Source organism: Mauremys reevesii, linkage group 12, assembly GCF_016161935.1.
Source record: "Mauremys reevesii isolate NIE-2019 linkage group 12, ASM1616193v1, whole genome shotgun sequence".
NCBI classification, from domain to species: Eukaryota; Metazoa; Chordata; order Testudines; family Geoemydidae; genus Mauremys; species Mauremys reevesii.
The window spans coordinates 22,875,131-22,891,917 of NC_052634.1; the positions used below are offsets into that span (position 1 = coordinate 22,875,131).

A 16,787-nucleotide genomic window follows, 5' to 3' on the forward strand; every position below is an offset into this window, starting at 1 on the left:
AGGGTGCGGGGGGATGAGGGCTCTGGCTGGGGCTGAGGATTAGGGTGCGGGGGGATGAGGGGTTCATGCTGCGGGGGGCTCAGGGCTGGGGCAGAGGATTAGGGTGCGGGGGGATGAGGGCTCTGGCTGGGGATGAGGGTTTGGGGCATTGGGGAGGCTCAGGGCCGGGGGAGAGACCCAGCTCCAAATATTGCTGGAGCAGGGCCCCCAGCCCTGAATATTCCTGGAGCCCGGGCACCGCACACAGATATAACCTGCCGCCCCTGCCTGCGGCAGCTAAGCCTGCCTGGGGAGCCTGCCCCAGCTCACCTCGGCTCCACCCCCTCCACTGAGCACCCCGGCATCGCTCTAATTCTCCTCCCCGCCCAGGCTTGCGGCGCCGATTGGAGGAGAATTAGAGCTGGGCTGTGTGCTCGGCGGAGGAGGCAGAGCGGAGGTGAGCTGGGATGGGGAGCGGTTCCCCTGTGCGCCCCCAATCCCCCATTACTGGGGACAGCCCTCCCCGCGCGCCCCCCCACCCAGCTCACCTCTGCTCCACCTCCTCGCCTGAGGGGGCTATTAGGCACCTCCAACCACTAGGCGGCCGCCTAGTTTGCCCAAATGGTTGCACCGGCCCTGGTGTTCACAAGCAATGTGAAAACGTGCAATTCCCGCTCACACTGCACAGGGGCAGCAAAGCTCAGGGGTTCTCTGGAATCACACAATAATGCTGGCTTTGTTCCCACAGCACCTGGAGCTTTGCACAGTGAGACATGGGGGTGCTGCAGCCCCCACCGCAGCTCTCGGTCCCGCACCTCTGCTTCTCTGCAGGGAACTTGTTATGCCACGAGGGGAGACTGTGCAGGAGACCTAGGCCCACGCGCTTAGCATTGCAGCTCCAGTGCTGTGTTCGGGATTCATTTCTGCTCTCTGATAAAACTGCCCCAGGCTCCTCTGGCCAACTAATATTCGTCCAGGCTCCCCGGCGCTGTTAGTTTCTGTCCAGAGCTCTCGCCAGCCCTGCCCCAGGAGAGCTGGGCGCTCGCCCTGCTCTAGGAGAGCCAGGCAGGCCCTGAGCACTAGACGGTGACCCTAGGCCAGTGGTGCCAGACCCACCTTTATAGGGGGGGGGGGGGGCTGAGCCACCGAACCAACTGTAACCCCTGGGTGTGATGGAAACCACATCAAGCCAGGGGCTGCAGCCCCAGTTCCAGCCCCTCTGCCCAGGCAGCTCCCCAGCCTGACACACACACACAGCCCCTGCACCCGCCACCCCAGGTCTCCTCAGCCCAGAGGAGCCCCGGCTGAGTGGGGAATCAGAACCCCCCGAAATTACCCTGGGACCCGCATGATCTGCCTCCGCCCTGCCCTGCTCCGCATGTATTCGGAGTGAGTCAGTTTCCCTGTCCCAACATGTGTCCTGCCCTGTGTCTCTTCTCCTCCCCAGTTCCTTCCAAACCAGCCCCTTTCCTCTGCACCCCGGGCTGGGTCTCTGCCAACCCCCTTCTCCCTTCTGCCCCAATGTCTCCCTGTCCCTACAGGTCTATAGGGCTGGATCCTCCCTCCCCCTTCTCCCCTCATTTCCTGCCTCTGGGGTCTCTGGCGATGGGTCTCTCCTCCCTCCATCCCCTCCCCGGCCCCCCAGCTCCCCCTGGGGCTCTGGGGGGCTGGGGCTCTGTCACTGCCTCCGTGCTCCCCCCTGCACAGCATGTCCTGGGAGTGACTCAGATTCCCTGGACCAACATTTCACTCCCCATGTCTCTTATCTCCCCCAGCTCCCTCCACCCCACCCCATTTCCCCAGCACCCCAGGCTGGGTCTCTGCCAACCCCCCTTCTCCCCTCCGGCCCCCCATATCTCCCTGCCCCTGCGGGTCTATGGGGCTGGGTCTCTCCCTCCCCCCTTATACCCCCATCCCCTCAACCCTTCCCCCCATATCTCCCTGCCCCCGGCTGGCTATGGGGCTGGGTCTCTCCCTGAAGCCCCGCCCCCAGCGCGGGGCTCACAGACAATCCCCGCCCAGCGGCTGTGACGTGTAATGACGTAATCACTCCCCACAGGCAACTCATTCACTTGAGACTAAAAGGACAGAAGGTGTCACGTGTCCATGGGCGGGGTTATGCAGATGAGCAGTGTCTGGCGGCAGGACGGGGAGCAGCGAGAGGAACCGAAGGAGCCCGGCGGAGAGAATTCTCTGCGTGTGGACAGAATCCGGTGCGGGGAGTTCGTGCAGTGGGTGCCTGCGCCGGAGTCACTTCGGGGCAGTGATTGCTACTGAGCTAGGTAGTGACCAAAGGCGTGTGAATGGGGTGTGGTGCCTGGTGGGGAGCAGCTCCTGGTGAGAAGGTGCCCCTCACTCCCGACCCGCAGCCCCTGCTATCCCAGTCCTGACCTGCAGACTCACAGCTATGCCGGTGCCCCTCACTCCCGACCCGCAGCCCCCACTATCCCAGTCCTGACCTCCAGAATCACAGCTCTTCTGGTGCCCCTCACTCCCGACCCGCAGCCCCTGCTATCCCAGTCCTGACCTCCAGACCCACAGCTCTGCCGGTGCCCCTCACTCCCGACCCGCAGCCCCTGCTATCCCAGTCCTGACCTCCAGACCCACAGCTCTGCCGGTGCCCCTCACTCCCGACCCGCAGCCCCTGCTATCCCAGTCCTGACCTCCAGACCCACAGCTCTGCCGGTGCCCCTCACTCCCGACCCGCAGCCCCTGCTATCCCAGTCCTGACTTCCAGACCCACAACTCTGCCGGTGCCCCTCACTCCCGACCCGCAGCCCCTGCTATCCAGTCTTGACCTGCAGACCCACAGCTCTGCTAATGCCCCTCACTCCTGACCCGCAGCCCCTGCTATCCCAGTCCTGACCTCCAGACCCACAGCTCTGCTGGTGCCCCTCACTCCCGACCCACAGCCCCTGCTATCCCAGTCCTGACCTCCAGCCTCACAGCTCTGTGGGTGCCCCTCACTCCCGACCTGCAGCCCCTGCTATCCCAGTCCTGACCTCCAGAATCACAGCTCTGTGGGTGCCCCTCACTCCCGACCCGCAGCCTTTGATATCCCAGTCCTGACCTGCAGAATCACAGCTCTGCTGGTGCCCATCAATACTCCCGACCAGCAGCCCCTGTTATCCCAGTCCTGACCTCAAGACTCTGCTAATGCCCCTCACTCTCGACCTGCAGCCCCTGCTATCCCAGTCCTGACCTGCTGTGATGGAGTAGGGGCTGTCTGTGTGGGAGTTGGGAGAGCCAGGGAGGATTTTAGGTGAGGGACAGGTATTCAGCCTGTACCATGAGCTAGGCGGGGGGAGGGGAGGTCAACACCTTTGCCCGGGGAGCTAGACAAAGCCAGGGAGCCGGCTGGAGGGGGTTGGGTCAGTTTCGGTTTGGGGCTTGGGGGGGAGAGTTCAGGGAATCCTATGCTGGGATCCCTGCACCCTGAACCCCAGAAGGACTCGATTGAGGGGTCTTGGTTGTGCTGTAGCCTGTATTCCTGTTGTCCAATAAACCTTCTGTTTTACTGGCTGGCTGAGAGTCACTGTGAGTCCCAGGAAGAGGGGTGCAGAGTCGGACTCCCCCACACTCTGTGACAACTGGTGGCAGCGGCGGGACCTACTGCACCCCGTGGACGGCGCTTCCTGCAGTAAGTGACTGGGGAGCAGCAAAATGAAGGGGGAACTGATGGGGACCAGGTGGGCTGAAGAGACAGAGAGAGACAGTTTCAGGAGGCGATTAACGCCTGGGAGTGTGTGACCAGAGAGAAGGACTTTGCAGTAACAGGGTCCCCCGGGGGATCGCAGGAGCAGTCCCAGGGGTGGAGGAGTCTGCAGCTCGATCCTGGCAGAGAGTTGGTGACCTGAAGAAGGGCTGGTGCACGAGGGGTCTCTCTGGAACCGGTGGGAAGCTGAGAGCACAGGCCGGCGAGTGGCCAGCAGGAAGATGTTTGCTAAGCACCTTAAGATCGACCTGGTGGAGCTGTGCAGGCAGAGGGGGCTGCGCATTGGGAGGTCCACCAAAGACCAGCTAATTGCCCAGCTGGAGGAGAAGGATCACTTGGGTGAACCGAGCCCTGTCCCAGAGGGAAGCCACCCAGTGGACACAGTGTGGGCCCCGGGGCCTGACATGGCTGGGAGGGGCCAGACTGCTGCCGAGGATACCCCGAGACCTGCCCACCTATACCTAGGGGAGGGGTTGGGGGAAGCCCAGCGAATACTGAGGGCACCTGGACTGTGGCGGCCAGCAGGGGATCGTCCCAGCGGAGCACCCCGTCCCTGGAACAGATGCGGCTGGAATATGACAGGGAGGCACTTGAGTTAAGGAGGCAAGAACTGAAGGAGCGGGAGAACCAGCGTAAACACTAGGAGAACCAGCGCCAGCGTGAGCTGGCACTGGCCCAGCTGAGAAGCAGCGGGGCCCCGGCTGCGGTGAGTGAGGGGGGACCCAAGCCTACAAAGAGCTTTGATAAGAGCTTCCTGGCCCGGCGTAAGGAGGGGGAGGAGATAGATACCTTCCTGACGGCCTTTGAGACGGCCTGTGAGCTGCACCGGGTTGACCCTGCAGACAGGATCCCGTTTCTCACCCCCTTACTGGACTCCACCGCCGTGGAGGTGTACAGCCGAATGAAAGGGGCGGAGGCAGGGGACTACGAACTGTTCAAACAGGCCCTGCTCCGTGAGTTTGGGCTGACTCCTGAGATGTACCGGAAGAGGTTCCGGAGTCAACATAAAACCCGTGAGGTCACATACCTACAACTGGTCAACCGGGCGCAGGGGTATGCCCACAAGTGGACAGCCGGGGCCCAAACTAAAGAGGACCTGCTTGACCTATTCATACTGGAGCACCTGTATGAGCAGTGCCCATCCGACCTGAGGCTGTGGGTGATGGACCAGAAGCCGGAGAACCCGCAGCACGCAGGCCAGCTGGCCGACCAATTTGTGGACAGTCGGGCAGGGGATAACAGGGAGGAGTCTCGAAGGAGCAGGCCTGCCTCAACGCAGAGAGAAAGTTACCATGGGACCTCCCAGCGGGGCCTATGGAGAACCCCACCAAAGGGGAACATCCAGCGTCAGGTCCATCCGACCCACTCGAGGGGACCCACGAGACATGGGCTGCTATCACTGTGGCCAATGAGGCCACATACGGGCCCAGTGCCCGAAGCTCAGGGACAGACCGAGCAGACCCAACCCGCAGAGGGTTGACTGGGTAAAGACCAATCAGATGAGGGGCAACATTCCCAGGAAAGGGGGCTGGCCGTACCATCTGCGAAGGAGGGAGGAGGGCCCCAGGTCTGCTCCTCTGGGGGACTGGATGCTCCAGACTCCGGGTTTTTGGGTTACAGGGTGGGCACGGGGCTGCCCCTCTGGAAAGAGTGCCTTGTTCCCCTGGAGGTGGTAGATTTCGCCACTCGCTACCCTGAGGCGATGGCCTTGTCCTCTATCGAAGCAGACACCGTGGCAGATGCGCTGCTGACCATTTTCAGCCGGGTGGGGTTCACCAAGGAAGTCTTAACGGACCAGGGGTCCAACTTCATGTCGAGCCTGCTCCAGTCCCTGTGGGAGAAATGTGGGGTCCGGCACAACTGGGCCTCAGCGTATCACCCCCAGACCAACGGGCTGGTGGAGAGGTTAAATGGGACGCTAAAGATGATGCTAAAAACATTTAGGAACCAGCACCCACAGGACTGGGACAAGTACTTACCTCACCTGCTGTTCGCGTACAGGGAGGTACCCCAGGAATGTACCGGGTTCTCGCCTTTTGAACTGTTATATGGGAGGCGGGTAAGGGGGCCCCTGGACCTGATGAGAGACGAATGGGAGGGGAAGGCTGCCCGATGGCGAGTCAGTGGTGGAGTATGTCCTGACCTTCCGGGAAAGACTTGCCAAGCTCATGGGCCTGGCCAGGGAGAATCTGGCCCGAGCCCAGAGGAAGCAGAAGGTCTGGTACGACCGCACGGCGCAGGCCCGCGCCTTCGCCACCGGGGGTCAAGTGACGGTTCTCATCCCCGTGAGGAAAAACAAACTCCAGGCTGCCTGGGAAGGGCCCTTCAAGGTTATCAAGCAACGAAATGAGGTAAACTATGTGGTGGAGCTGTCTAACCGGGCTCATCACCGCCGGGTGTACCATGTGAATATGATGAAGCCATACTATGACAGGGGGAATGTGGTGCTGGCCATGTGTGGACATTGGGAGGAGCCGGGAGATGACCCTTTAGTGGATCTATTCCCGGGGACAAAGGCTGGTTCCCCTGGAGGCGATTCCCTCTCTGATCAGCTGACCCTGGCCCAGCAGGCTGAGATCAGAGGGTGCTGCATCTGTACCGACAGCTGTTTTCCAACCAGCCCGGCGCACTAATTTGACTGTCCACCAGGTGGAGACCGGTCACCCCATACGATGCTCCCCTTTTCGGGTCACAGGAAAAACTGCCCAGGACCTAGAAAGAGAGGTCAGGGACATGCTGGCTTTGGGGGTGATCCAGCCATCTTCCAGCCCTTGGGCCTCGCCGCTGGTCCTGGTCCTCAAAAGGGATAGGTCGATCCGGTTCTGTGTGGACTATCGAAAGCTCAATGCCATCACTGTATCTGATGCCAACCCCATGCCCAGGCCTGACAACCTCCTAGACAAGCTGGGAGGCGCTCGGTATCTCACCACTATGGATCTTACAAAGGGCTACTGGCAAGTGCCGCTGGACGCAGATGCCAGGCTGAAATTGGCCTTTATCACCTCTCTGGGGCTCTACGAGTTTTTGACCCTGCCCTTCGGCCTCAAGGGAGCGCCGGCCACCTTCCAGCGTCTGGTGGATCAGCAACTGAGGGGGATGGAGAGTTTTGCCGTGGCGTATATTGACGACATCTGCATCTTCAGCCAGACCTGGGAGGACCACGTGTCCCAGGTTAAACAAGTGCTGGACCAACTCCGAGAGGCTGGGCTAACCGTAAAGGCTGAGAAGTACAAGGTGGGGATGGCTGAAGTATCTTACCTGGGCCATCGGGTGGGGAGCGGCTGCCTAAAGCCGGAACCAGCCAAGGTGGAGGTGATCAGAGACTGGCCCGCTCCCCAAACCAAGAAGCAGGTCCAGGCCTTTATTGGGATGGCGGGGTACTATCGAAGGTTCGTGCCCCACTTTAGCGCCATAGCCGCCCCCATCACTGAGCTGTGCAAGAAGGGGAAGCCAGACAAGGTGGTCTGGACCGAGGAGTGCCAGCAGGCTCTCCAGGCGCTGAAGGAGGCTCTGCTCAGTGGCCCAGTTCTGGCAAATTCAGACTTTGACAAGCCCTTTATGGTGTTCACTGACTCCTCAGACACAGGGCTGGGGGTGGTGTTGATGCAGGAGGATGAAAAGGGGGAGAGACACCCCATCGTGTAACTGAGCAAGAAGTTGCTACCCCGGGAGCAGAACTACGCGGCCATCGAGAAGGAATGCCTGGCCATGGTGTGGGCCCTTAAGAAACTGGAGCCATATCTCTTTGGGCACCACTTCACCGTGTACACAGACCACTCTCTCCTGACCTGGCTGCACCAGCTGAAAGGAGCCAACGCCAAGCTCCTGAGGTGGAGCCTGCTCCTGCAGGACTACGACATAGACGTGGTCCATGTGAAGGAAGTGCCAACCTGATAGCAGACGCGCTGTCCCGAGAGGGGCCCTGAACTTCCCGGGTCACTGGACAGAGTGACCCGCTCAGTTCAGTCTCGAAAGGGGAGAGATGTGATGGAGTAGGGGCTGTCTGTGGGGTGGGGGGAGCCGGGGAGGACTTTAGGTGAGGGACAGGTATTCAGCCTGTAACCTGAGCTAGGCAGGGGAGGGAGGTCAACATCTCTGCCAGGGAGCTAGACAAAGGAGAGAGCCGAGTGGAGAGGAGTCAGTTTCGATTTGGGGCTGGGTGAGGGGAGTTCAGAGAATCCTAGGCTGGGATCCAAGCACCCTGAACCACAGATTGCTGAAGTATCTTACCAGATTGAGAGGTCCTGGCTCTGCCCACAAGCTCTGCTGTAGCCTGCGAGAGGTAGTGGGGGACGCTGCCCGCATTCTCCGAGCCTGTCGACTAAGGGCTCCTGATGAGCGTGGTGGACGGGAGAGCCGGCCATCTGACTTTTGGCCTTGCTGCCCGTAGCGGTCAGGCCGAAAAATCAAAAGCCATCCTCCCCAGGCCCACAGCCACCCAGGGGCTCCTCTGCACCATCTTGCCTCCACCAGTGCCGCACTCTGACCAGCTGAACCAGGCAAGCCACGGGAAGCTTCTCAAGGTCTTTCCCTGGTGTGGGCTTGGATGCGAAAAGCACCTGGCCGTTCATCAGCTGTTGCAAGAAGTGTGCAGAGTAGGAGTAGCGATGGGGCTGTAGCTTTCCACAGCATCTCAATTTGGGCAGCTTTCCATTCCCCTTTTCTGTGTAATGTCCCTCCCACGGGTTTCACTTGCGGAGCTGTACGACTCTGGCAGGGTGGCCATTTAGAAATCTTTTCCTTGCTTTTCTTTTTCGCCTGGCCCCAGCGTTAGGACCGTTTGGGTGTTTCAGTGTGTGTGTTTTCCCATTTGGAGGCATTTGGAAGTTTGGAAGGGGAGCCGAAAGAGGAGTCTTTTTCACAAGCAAGTTGGCTTTCTGCACAGGTAGGGCCCTTGGCCGTAAAGCTTAGCTCCGTCAGTGCGTCTGCATGGGGTTCCTCCAGTGCCTCAAGAGCCCGTGCTAAACTCTCGGTGTGGGCGTTTGGCTTCTGCCAGTCAGAGTGCCGTGCCTGCGTCTTCCCAGGGCCAGCTCCCGTGAGGCGCGCATATCTTGGGAGGAAAGGGGTAGAAGAGAATGCAAGTGAAGCTGACTTCGAGTGGTGGTGCCCCTGGGCGGAGTGGTCCTCCTGCTCCTTCCTGTCGGAGGGGTGGGCTCGAGTGTGGGCTTGGGGGGTCTGGCTGTGGGCGGTGGGAGGATGGTGTCCAGGGAAGTCCCAAAGATCACCCTGCGCCGGCGGAGTGTGAAGCCTCTCCCCTAGGTTGGGGTGCCGAGGATTAAGCCTTCCTCTGTGGCTTGGGCTGGGGAGCGTGATCTGGCGTCGGGTACATTTGGGTGGAGCTGGCGGCCGGCAAGAATTCGGGCCATCAGGTCAACCCTCTGTGGAAATGGGGGTGAGCCGGCAGGCCTGTGATTTTGGCTTCGAGGGCGGGCAGCTCAAGCCTGGCCTCCTATGAGCCTGGAAGGCAGCCGGCCGGGCTCACCTGTCTCCTCCCCGGGCCCAAGTTCCTTTCAGGCAGCAGGTGGAGCGAGGAGCCCAGGGAGGGGAGACCAAGGACTTGTCCGGAGCCTCGTCCTGCCCGGTGCCCAGCAGGGCTCTTGCCCGCTCCCGTCCCACCTGGTTTTGGCCTCTGCCACCCCTAGCAGTCAGCCAAAAGAGCAGAAGTCACCCTCTCCCTCCCGCAGTGGCCAGCAGGGGGCTTGAACCCATGACCGTGGCGTTATTAGCACCACGCTCTAACCAGCTGAGCTAGCCAGCCTACGGGAAGCCCTCCCTTGCCTGACCCTTTTGGAAGGAGTCACCGGCTGGCGCGGGGAACGATGTGGCCTCCGTTATCGAATGGATGGATCAAGACGCTATCTGCCAAGGTAGGGGAATTAACTCAAGTGGTAGAGCGCTCGCTTCGCATGCGAGAGGCAGCGGGATCAATGCCCGCATTCTCCAGCGGCAAGGCAGCCGTGGGACCTTCGCTTGCCCTTCTTTTAGAAGCCATGGACAGTCAGCCTGCTCAGCTCCTCCAGTGGCCTCCATCCCTCTCCCTGCTTGGCCTCCCAAAAAGCCAGCCCTTGAGGAGCACAAAGCTCTTCCTCCCTGGCCCTTCTCCCCCTTGCGCTGACTGGGAGGCTGGAGACAGCTGGGGGAAGTTAGCTCAAATGGAAGAGCATGGGAGAAGTAGTCAGACCCAGACACACATTCTCCAGCCTGCTCTGCTCTGCTGGGCTGGGCTCTAGTGGGGGACCTGCACCTTTCTTTCTGAGCTCTCACTGGAACACAATCCCTTTCCTCCTCCCTCCCTGCTAGTCTACGCCAAGCTCATTGGCCGGGAGGGAGAGCCACTCAAATACAGAATTACTCACATCCCAGGGGTCCATGAAGGGAATGAGGAGATGGGCGGGGTGGCACGCGATACCAGCTCAGCTGAGACCGTGAGACCTCGCAGCCTCCTGATCTCAGGCAGCATGGCAGCCGTGGAGCAGAGCAGAGCACGCAGACAGCTTGGAGACAGCCAAAGCGGGGAAGGGCTGCGTTGGTCTGGAAGAGGGAGTCGGTGGCTGTCTATCCTGGCGGAGGCAGGGTCGTTTTGCTGTATGCTGGGCCAGGGGGCAGGGAGCCTGCTAGAGTTGGTGAGCTGGGCCTGCTCCTGGCTTTGCTTGGGTTAGAGGAAAGTGGTGAAGATAAGAACGGCCCTCCTGGGAGAGACCGATGGTCCATCTAGGCCACTATCACGTCTTCTGACAGTAACCGATGCCAGGCACTTCAGAGGCAATGGCCAGAGCAGGCAATCGTCAAGTGATCTATCCCTGCGTTGTCTTCTGAAGTTTGGTGCTTGTTTCTGGGGCTAACTCTCAGCCCAGACACACTCCAGGGAGGGAGCATTGGTGTTTGTGCCGAGGAGCGTGGCTGGGACTTGGACCCCCTTCCCCAGCTCTGGTTAGTGCCCCCCCTCCCCATTTCAGGCTGTGTTCTGCTTAAGGCCACAGTGCCCTTGCCTTTTTTTGCCCGGTGCCTGAGAGTCAGGCCAGCTGTGGGGAATTAGCTCAAGCGGCAGAGCGCTCGCTTTGCATGCGAGAGGTAGTGGGGGACGCTGCCCGCATTATCCGAGCCGGTCAACTAAGGGCTCCTGATGAGCGTGGTGGATGGGAGAGCCGGCCATCTGACTTTTGGCCTGGCTGCCCGTAACGGTCAGGCCGAAAAATCAAAAGCCACCCTCCCCAGGCCCACAGCCACCCAGGGGCTCCTCTGCACCAGGGCTGGCTTTAGGAAGTGCGGGGCTTGTACTCACCGGGTGGTGCTCCGAGTCTTCGGCAGCAGGTCCTTCACTCACTCCAGGTCTTTGGCGGCACTGAAGGACCCGACGCTGAAGTGCCGCCGAAGACCCAGAGCGCCGCCAGGTGAGTAAAAATTAAAAAGGCGCCTCTATCCAGGGAAGGGATTCTCACTGGACGTGGGGCCCTCTTAGGCGCGGGGCCCTATTTGGAGGAATTGGTGGAATAGGCCTAAAGCCGGCCCTGCTCTGCACCATCTTGCCTGAGCGAGTGGAAGTGGAGCCTGGAACTGAGCTGAGGCGCTGAGGGTTATTTGCTCTGCGCGCTTCACACGGAGGTAAAAACACGGGGCACAGATCTTTGAGCACAACCCCTGTCCTGAGGAATGGGGGGGGGGGCTGCACAAAGAGAGACCAGCTCTCCCTGGCGGGGCTGCAGCGGCTCTTCACAGGGTCAGTTCCACTGGCAATTCGTACCAGAGTTTTGCCGGCCTCCTTTCCTGGCCTGGCTCCCCTCCCTTTAGGGAGACTGGCGGCCCCAAACTTCCCAGAAACCATCATAGCGAGGCCAACCTGAGCACAGACACCTGCTCAGCACCCCGGGGTGCAGCCCTGAACTCCGGCAATCAGCTACGCTCAGCTGCCCACCCAACAAGCGTCACACGCAGGAGCCTTCGTGCCCCACGTGTTCAGGTCCCTCTCAGCGCCAGCTTTAAACTCCGCTGCTCAGTTCTAAGCTTTGGCCACACGGGGGCAGCCTGGAGCTCAGCCAACGCCTCCCGTTGCTGGTTGCGTTTCCCGCTCCTCGTGGCAGGTCCACACCCCGCAGGCAGATCTCTGAATCGGAGCCGAACCGTTCCCCAAATCCAGCGCTTTAGCAGCAGCTTTGCTAGGAAAGCGCTGACGTCCCCAAGTAACGTAAGAGCCAGAGCACTGTGTCCAGGATCTTCTCTTGGGCCCCTCACTGTGGTGTCTGTCAGGCGCAAGGAGAAACCAGGGAAATGTTTTCATGGCGTTTAAGGGCAGAAGGGGCCATTAGCTCAGCTAGTCTGACCCCCGAATAACACAGAATTACACCATGACACGTATTGATCCCACAGACCTTAGATAGATCAAAGCGTTTCAGCCCTCAGGAAGGAGGCTAAACTGGGTACCAGAGGCAGCGAACAAGGAGCCCCCAAGGCAATGGCAGGGAGCTGACGAGGTGAAATATGCCCAGATGATCCCAGCAGGCGACCCACCCCCATGCTGCAGAGGTGGGAATCCCTGTTCCTCCTGCCCTTAAGAATCTCTGGTGGTAAGTGGGTCCCCCCAGTTCCCCAGATAAGAATCCTCCATGGGATTTCCCTGGCTTCACCTCCAGATAAGAACATTGTGTGGAGGGGGTGGGAGGAAGGTTGTCTGGCAGATATGTAAAGGGGGACTGTGTCTCCCTGTCTGGCCCAGGCTCCTGGGAGGAAGTGATCTCAGTGTGTCTGGCTGTCTCCATTCCTCCCACCCATAAGAATCCCTGGTGTGTGGGTGCACCCTAGACCATTAAGGATCTCGGGTTGGTGGTGTCTCTCTCCCCCTAGTCAGGCGCTTTGGGGCATGGCTGTATAAAAAGAGACTTTGACTCACCCAGGCTGGGCTGCCATCATGGAACAGACCAGGTCCTTCTGTGGAGGGTTTGCGTTCCTCCAATGATGTGATCTCAGTGTGTGTGGGTGTCCCTGTCCCTGTCCCTTCAACCCTTAACAATCCCTGGTGCGTGGGTGCGCTGGGCCCCATTATAATCCCCTCTGTCTTACCCCCCATGAGGGATCCGGTGGATGTGGGGGTTCTCCATGCTACCGGGGGTGTCTGGTGCCCCTGTCCCTCCTGGTTAATAGTGGAGTGTGTGGGTGTCCCCCCGCCCATTAAGGATCCGTGTTGTGCGGATGCCCCCGTTCTTCTCATTAAGAATGGTGCAACGGAGCATATGGGTGTGTCCCCCACCCCATGAACTAGCTCCCGTGTGTGGTTCCCCTGCCCCCATCCAGGCTCTGTGGGTGTCACTGTTCCGCTTTTCAAGACCCGTGTTGCAGGGGGCGTCCCTCCCCCCAAGTCAGAATCCCCAGCGTGTGGGTGCTCCCATCCCCCCTCCAGGCTCTGCGGGGGGGGGGGTCTTAAAAGAGACCGTGTCTCACTGTCTTGCCAAGGCTACGCTGCAGGGGCTACTCACAGGCACAACCCCACTACTGATCGGCACAGGAGTTTTGACCTGCTCTGTCTCCGACCTGGGCTGGTTCACCCCTCCTTAGGCAACCTGGAAACCCTGAGCTTCCCAGGGATCACCATATTGATGCTGAACTTAGTGTGGACACCCGATCGGCACAGCCCCCGGCAGCCCAGAACTCCTGAGCGCAAGCGATCCGCCAGCCTCAGCCTCCCCAGGCACTGGGATCAAAGGCACCAGCCAGGGAGCCCGGCTTATTTTGCTGCCTGGCAGCTGGAGCTTTAAACTCTGCTTGTGAGCTCTGTGCCTTGGTCAGATGGGGACAGCCTGGAACTGGGAAATGCTCCTGCTTCCCCCGCCCCCGTCTCATGTCGGGGTGCAGGCGCCGCTGTCCTCCCAGGTAAGATCCCGGATGTTTCGGTGCCCCCCATCCCCCATCCAGGAGCCCAGGTGTCCGGGTACCTCTGCCCCCCATACAGAATCCTGGGTGTGTGGGTGTCCGTCCCTCTGCAGAGGATCCCGGAGTGTGGATGCCCTTGTCCCTCTCTAGAAGATCCTGGGTGTGTGGGTGCCAATCTCCCCCCCCCCCAGTAGATCTCTGGTGGGTGGGTCCCCAGGGTGTGAGTGCTCCCATCCCCCGATACAGGCTGGGGGAGGGGGGGTATAACTGGCTCTCCCTGTCCTGCCCAGGCGGTGCTACAGCAGCTGTTCACAGGGGCAGCAACCCCACTGTCACCCTGCAGCTTTACCCTGCTCCAGGGGTGACCTGCTTCACCCTCCTGTGGGAGCCTGGGGACCCCGAACTTCCCAGAGTCACCTGATTGATGCCGAGCTTAGCACAGACACCGGCTCAGCATGGCAGGGTGCAGCCCTGACCATAGGCGGCAGGTTTGTATAATTTTTGGTGGGGCCCAAAATGGTGGTGCCCCCCCCACTCCCGCCCTGTAAGCCGATATAAAATGAAGCTATAACACATCAGTACCACAAGATTACAAGGTTGGAGAAGGGGTAGGGGATTCCAGGGGCCAGTCAAGGGACACGCCGCGGGGGGGGTTGGATGGGGCAGAGGTTTGGAGGGGCAGTCAGGGGACAGGTAGCAATTGGATGGGCATGGGAGTCCTGGGGGTTTATCAGGGGACAGGTAGGGGTGGGGTCCTGGGGAAAGTTGGGGGGGGTCTCAGGAGGGGGCAGTTGGGGACAAGGAGAAGGGAGGCTTAGATAGGGGCTGGGGTCCCAAGTGGCAGTTAGGGGCAGTTGTCTCAGGAGTGGGTAACGGGGGACAAGGACCAGTGGTGCTTAGATAGGGGGTGGGGGTCCTGGGGGGCAGTTGGGGCAGGGGTCTGGGGAGGGGGCAATCAGCGGCCAGGGGCTGGGATTCAAAGGGCTCTGAGCTGCTGGCAGCTGCGGGGAGCCCTGAGCCCTTTAAATCCCAGCCGCCTCCCCAGCTGGGATTCAAAGGGCTCTGGGCTCCCTGCCCCTGTGGGCAGCCCAGAGCCCTCCGATTCCCAGCCCCGGCTGAGATTTAAAGGGCTCTGGGCTCCCTGCGGTTGCAGGCAGCCCAGAGCCCTCTGATTCCCGGCTGCGGCTGGGATTTAAAGGGCTCTGGGCTCCCCGTGCTTGTAGGCAGCCCAGAGCCCTCCGATTCCCAGCCCCGGCTGAGATTTAAAGGGCTCTGGGCTCCCCGCGGTTGCAGGCAGCCCAGAGCCCTCTGATTCCCGGCTGCGGCTGGGATTTAAAGGGCTCTGGGCTCCCCGTGCTTGTAGGCAGCCCAGAGCCCTCTGATTCCCAGCCGCGGCTGAGATTTAAAGGGCTCTGGGCTCCCCGCGGTTGTAGGCAGCCCAGAGCCCTCTGATTCCCAGCCACGGCTGGGATTTAAAGGGCTCTGGGCTCCCCGCGGTTGCAGGCAGCCCAGAGCCCTCTGATTCCCTGCCGCGGCTGGGATTTAAAGGGGCAAAACCTAGCTCCAAATATTGGTGGAGCAGAGCCCCTGATTTTGAATATTCCTGGGGCTTTAGCTCCACGAGCCCATATAAGTTGGCGTCCATGGCCCTGACCCCTGACAACCAGCTTCCCTCCGCCGCCTGCTGCACAGCGAGGATCCCACGTGAGAGCCTTTGTGCCCCACGTGTCCAGCCAGGTCCGTTCCAGCTCCAGCTTTCAACTCTGCTTGTGAGCTCCTCTCCGGCCACACGGGTGCAGCACTAATGGCCTCATCTAAATTTGACCCTTCAGACCGCAGATTATAACCCAGCGGGCAGATTATAGCCCAGGAAGCCAAATCCTTCCCCAAATTGACAGCTGAAGCAGAAGATCCCCTTGGAAAGATCAGGAATTTTGCCTTTAAAAACAAGGAAAATGTGCATTGTTCTCTTCTGTCTACAGCGAGAGATTGAAGAAACTCAATTGATTTCATTGACTGGAGGTTAAGAGGGGATTTAGTCACTGATTTTAAATACACAGTTTTAAAAATTCCCAGAGGGGGGAATATCTGATTTGAAAGGGTTCTTTAATTCACCAGACAAAGGTTGAACACGACCCCCTTGGTTTGCAGTCAATGTCACAAAACGCCAACTGGAAATTACCATTTTTTAACCGTGAGGCTAATTATCTAGTGGAACAAGCTCTGCAAGGGACGTGGTTAATGCCCCATCACTGCTCTGTGTAAATGAAGACCGCAGCTCTTGCTGCAAGACACCTGGTGTGTGAGTGTCCCTGTTCCCCCTTCAGAACCTCTGGTACATGGTGCTTCCCTCCTCCCAGTTCAAGATCCCCATCATGTGGGTGCTCCCATCCGGGATCTGTGGGTGTCTCTGTTCCCCTTTTCAAGATATGTGTTGCTTGGGTGCGTCCCTCACCCCAAGTCAGAATCCCCAGCGTGTGGGTGCTCCCATCCCCCCTTCCAGGCTCTGCGGGGGGTGTCTGTATACAAAGAGACCGTGTCTCACTGTCTTGCCCAGGCTATGCTGCAGGGACTATTCACAGGTGTGATCCCACTACAGATCAGCATGGGAGTTTTGACCTGCTCCATTTCCGACCTGGGCCGGTTCACCCCTCCTTAGGCAACCTGGGGACCCCAAGCTCCCCCGCGATCACCATATTGATGCCGAACTTAGTGCAGACACCTGATCGGCACAGCCCCCTGCAGCCCAGAACTCCTGAGCTCAAGCGATCCGCCAGCCTCAGCCTCCCCAGGAGCTGGGATCACAGGCACCAGCCACGGGGCCCGGCTTGTTTTGTGGTCTGGCAGCTGGAGCTTTAAACTCTGATTGTGAGCTCTGTGCCTTGGCCAGACGGGGACAGCCTGGAACTGGGAAATGCTCCTGCTCCCCACTCCCCCGTCTCATGTCGAGCTGCAGGCGCCGCTGTCCTGCCAGGTAAGATCCCGGATGTTTCGGTGCCCCCTTCCCCCGCCCAGGAGCCCAGGTGTCCGGGTACCTCTGCCCCCCAGACAGAATCCTGGATGTGTGGGTGTCCGTCCCTCTGCAGAGGATCCCAGAGTGTGGATGCCCTTGTCCCCCCCTACAACATCCTGGGTGTGTGGGGGCCACTCTCCCCCCCTAGAAGATCTCGGGTGCGTGGGTGGGTGCCCCTGTTCGCCCTTACAGCATCCCTGGTGCACGGGGGCCTCCCTC

At 60.1% G+C, this 16,787-nt stretch overlaps 1 non-coding gene across 1 annotated transcript; it reads right to left on the bottom strand.

Annotated features, from left to right (window-relative positions):
• Positions 1 to 9,378: 9,378 nt before the first annotated feature.
• On the bottom strand, positions 9,379 to 9,452 carry TRNAI-AAU. The gene has a single exon. It is a non-coding gene; the product is annotated as a tRNA-Ile (tRNA).
• Positions 9,453 to 16,787: the final 7,335 nt, after the last annotated feature.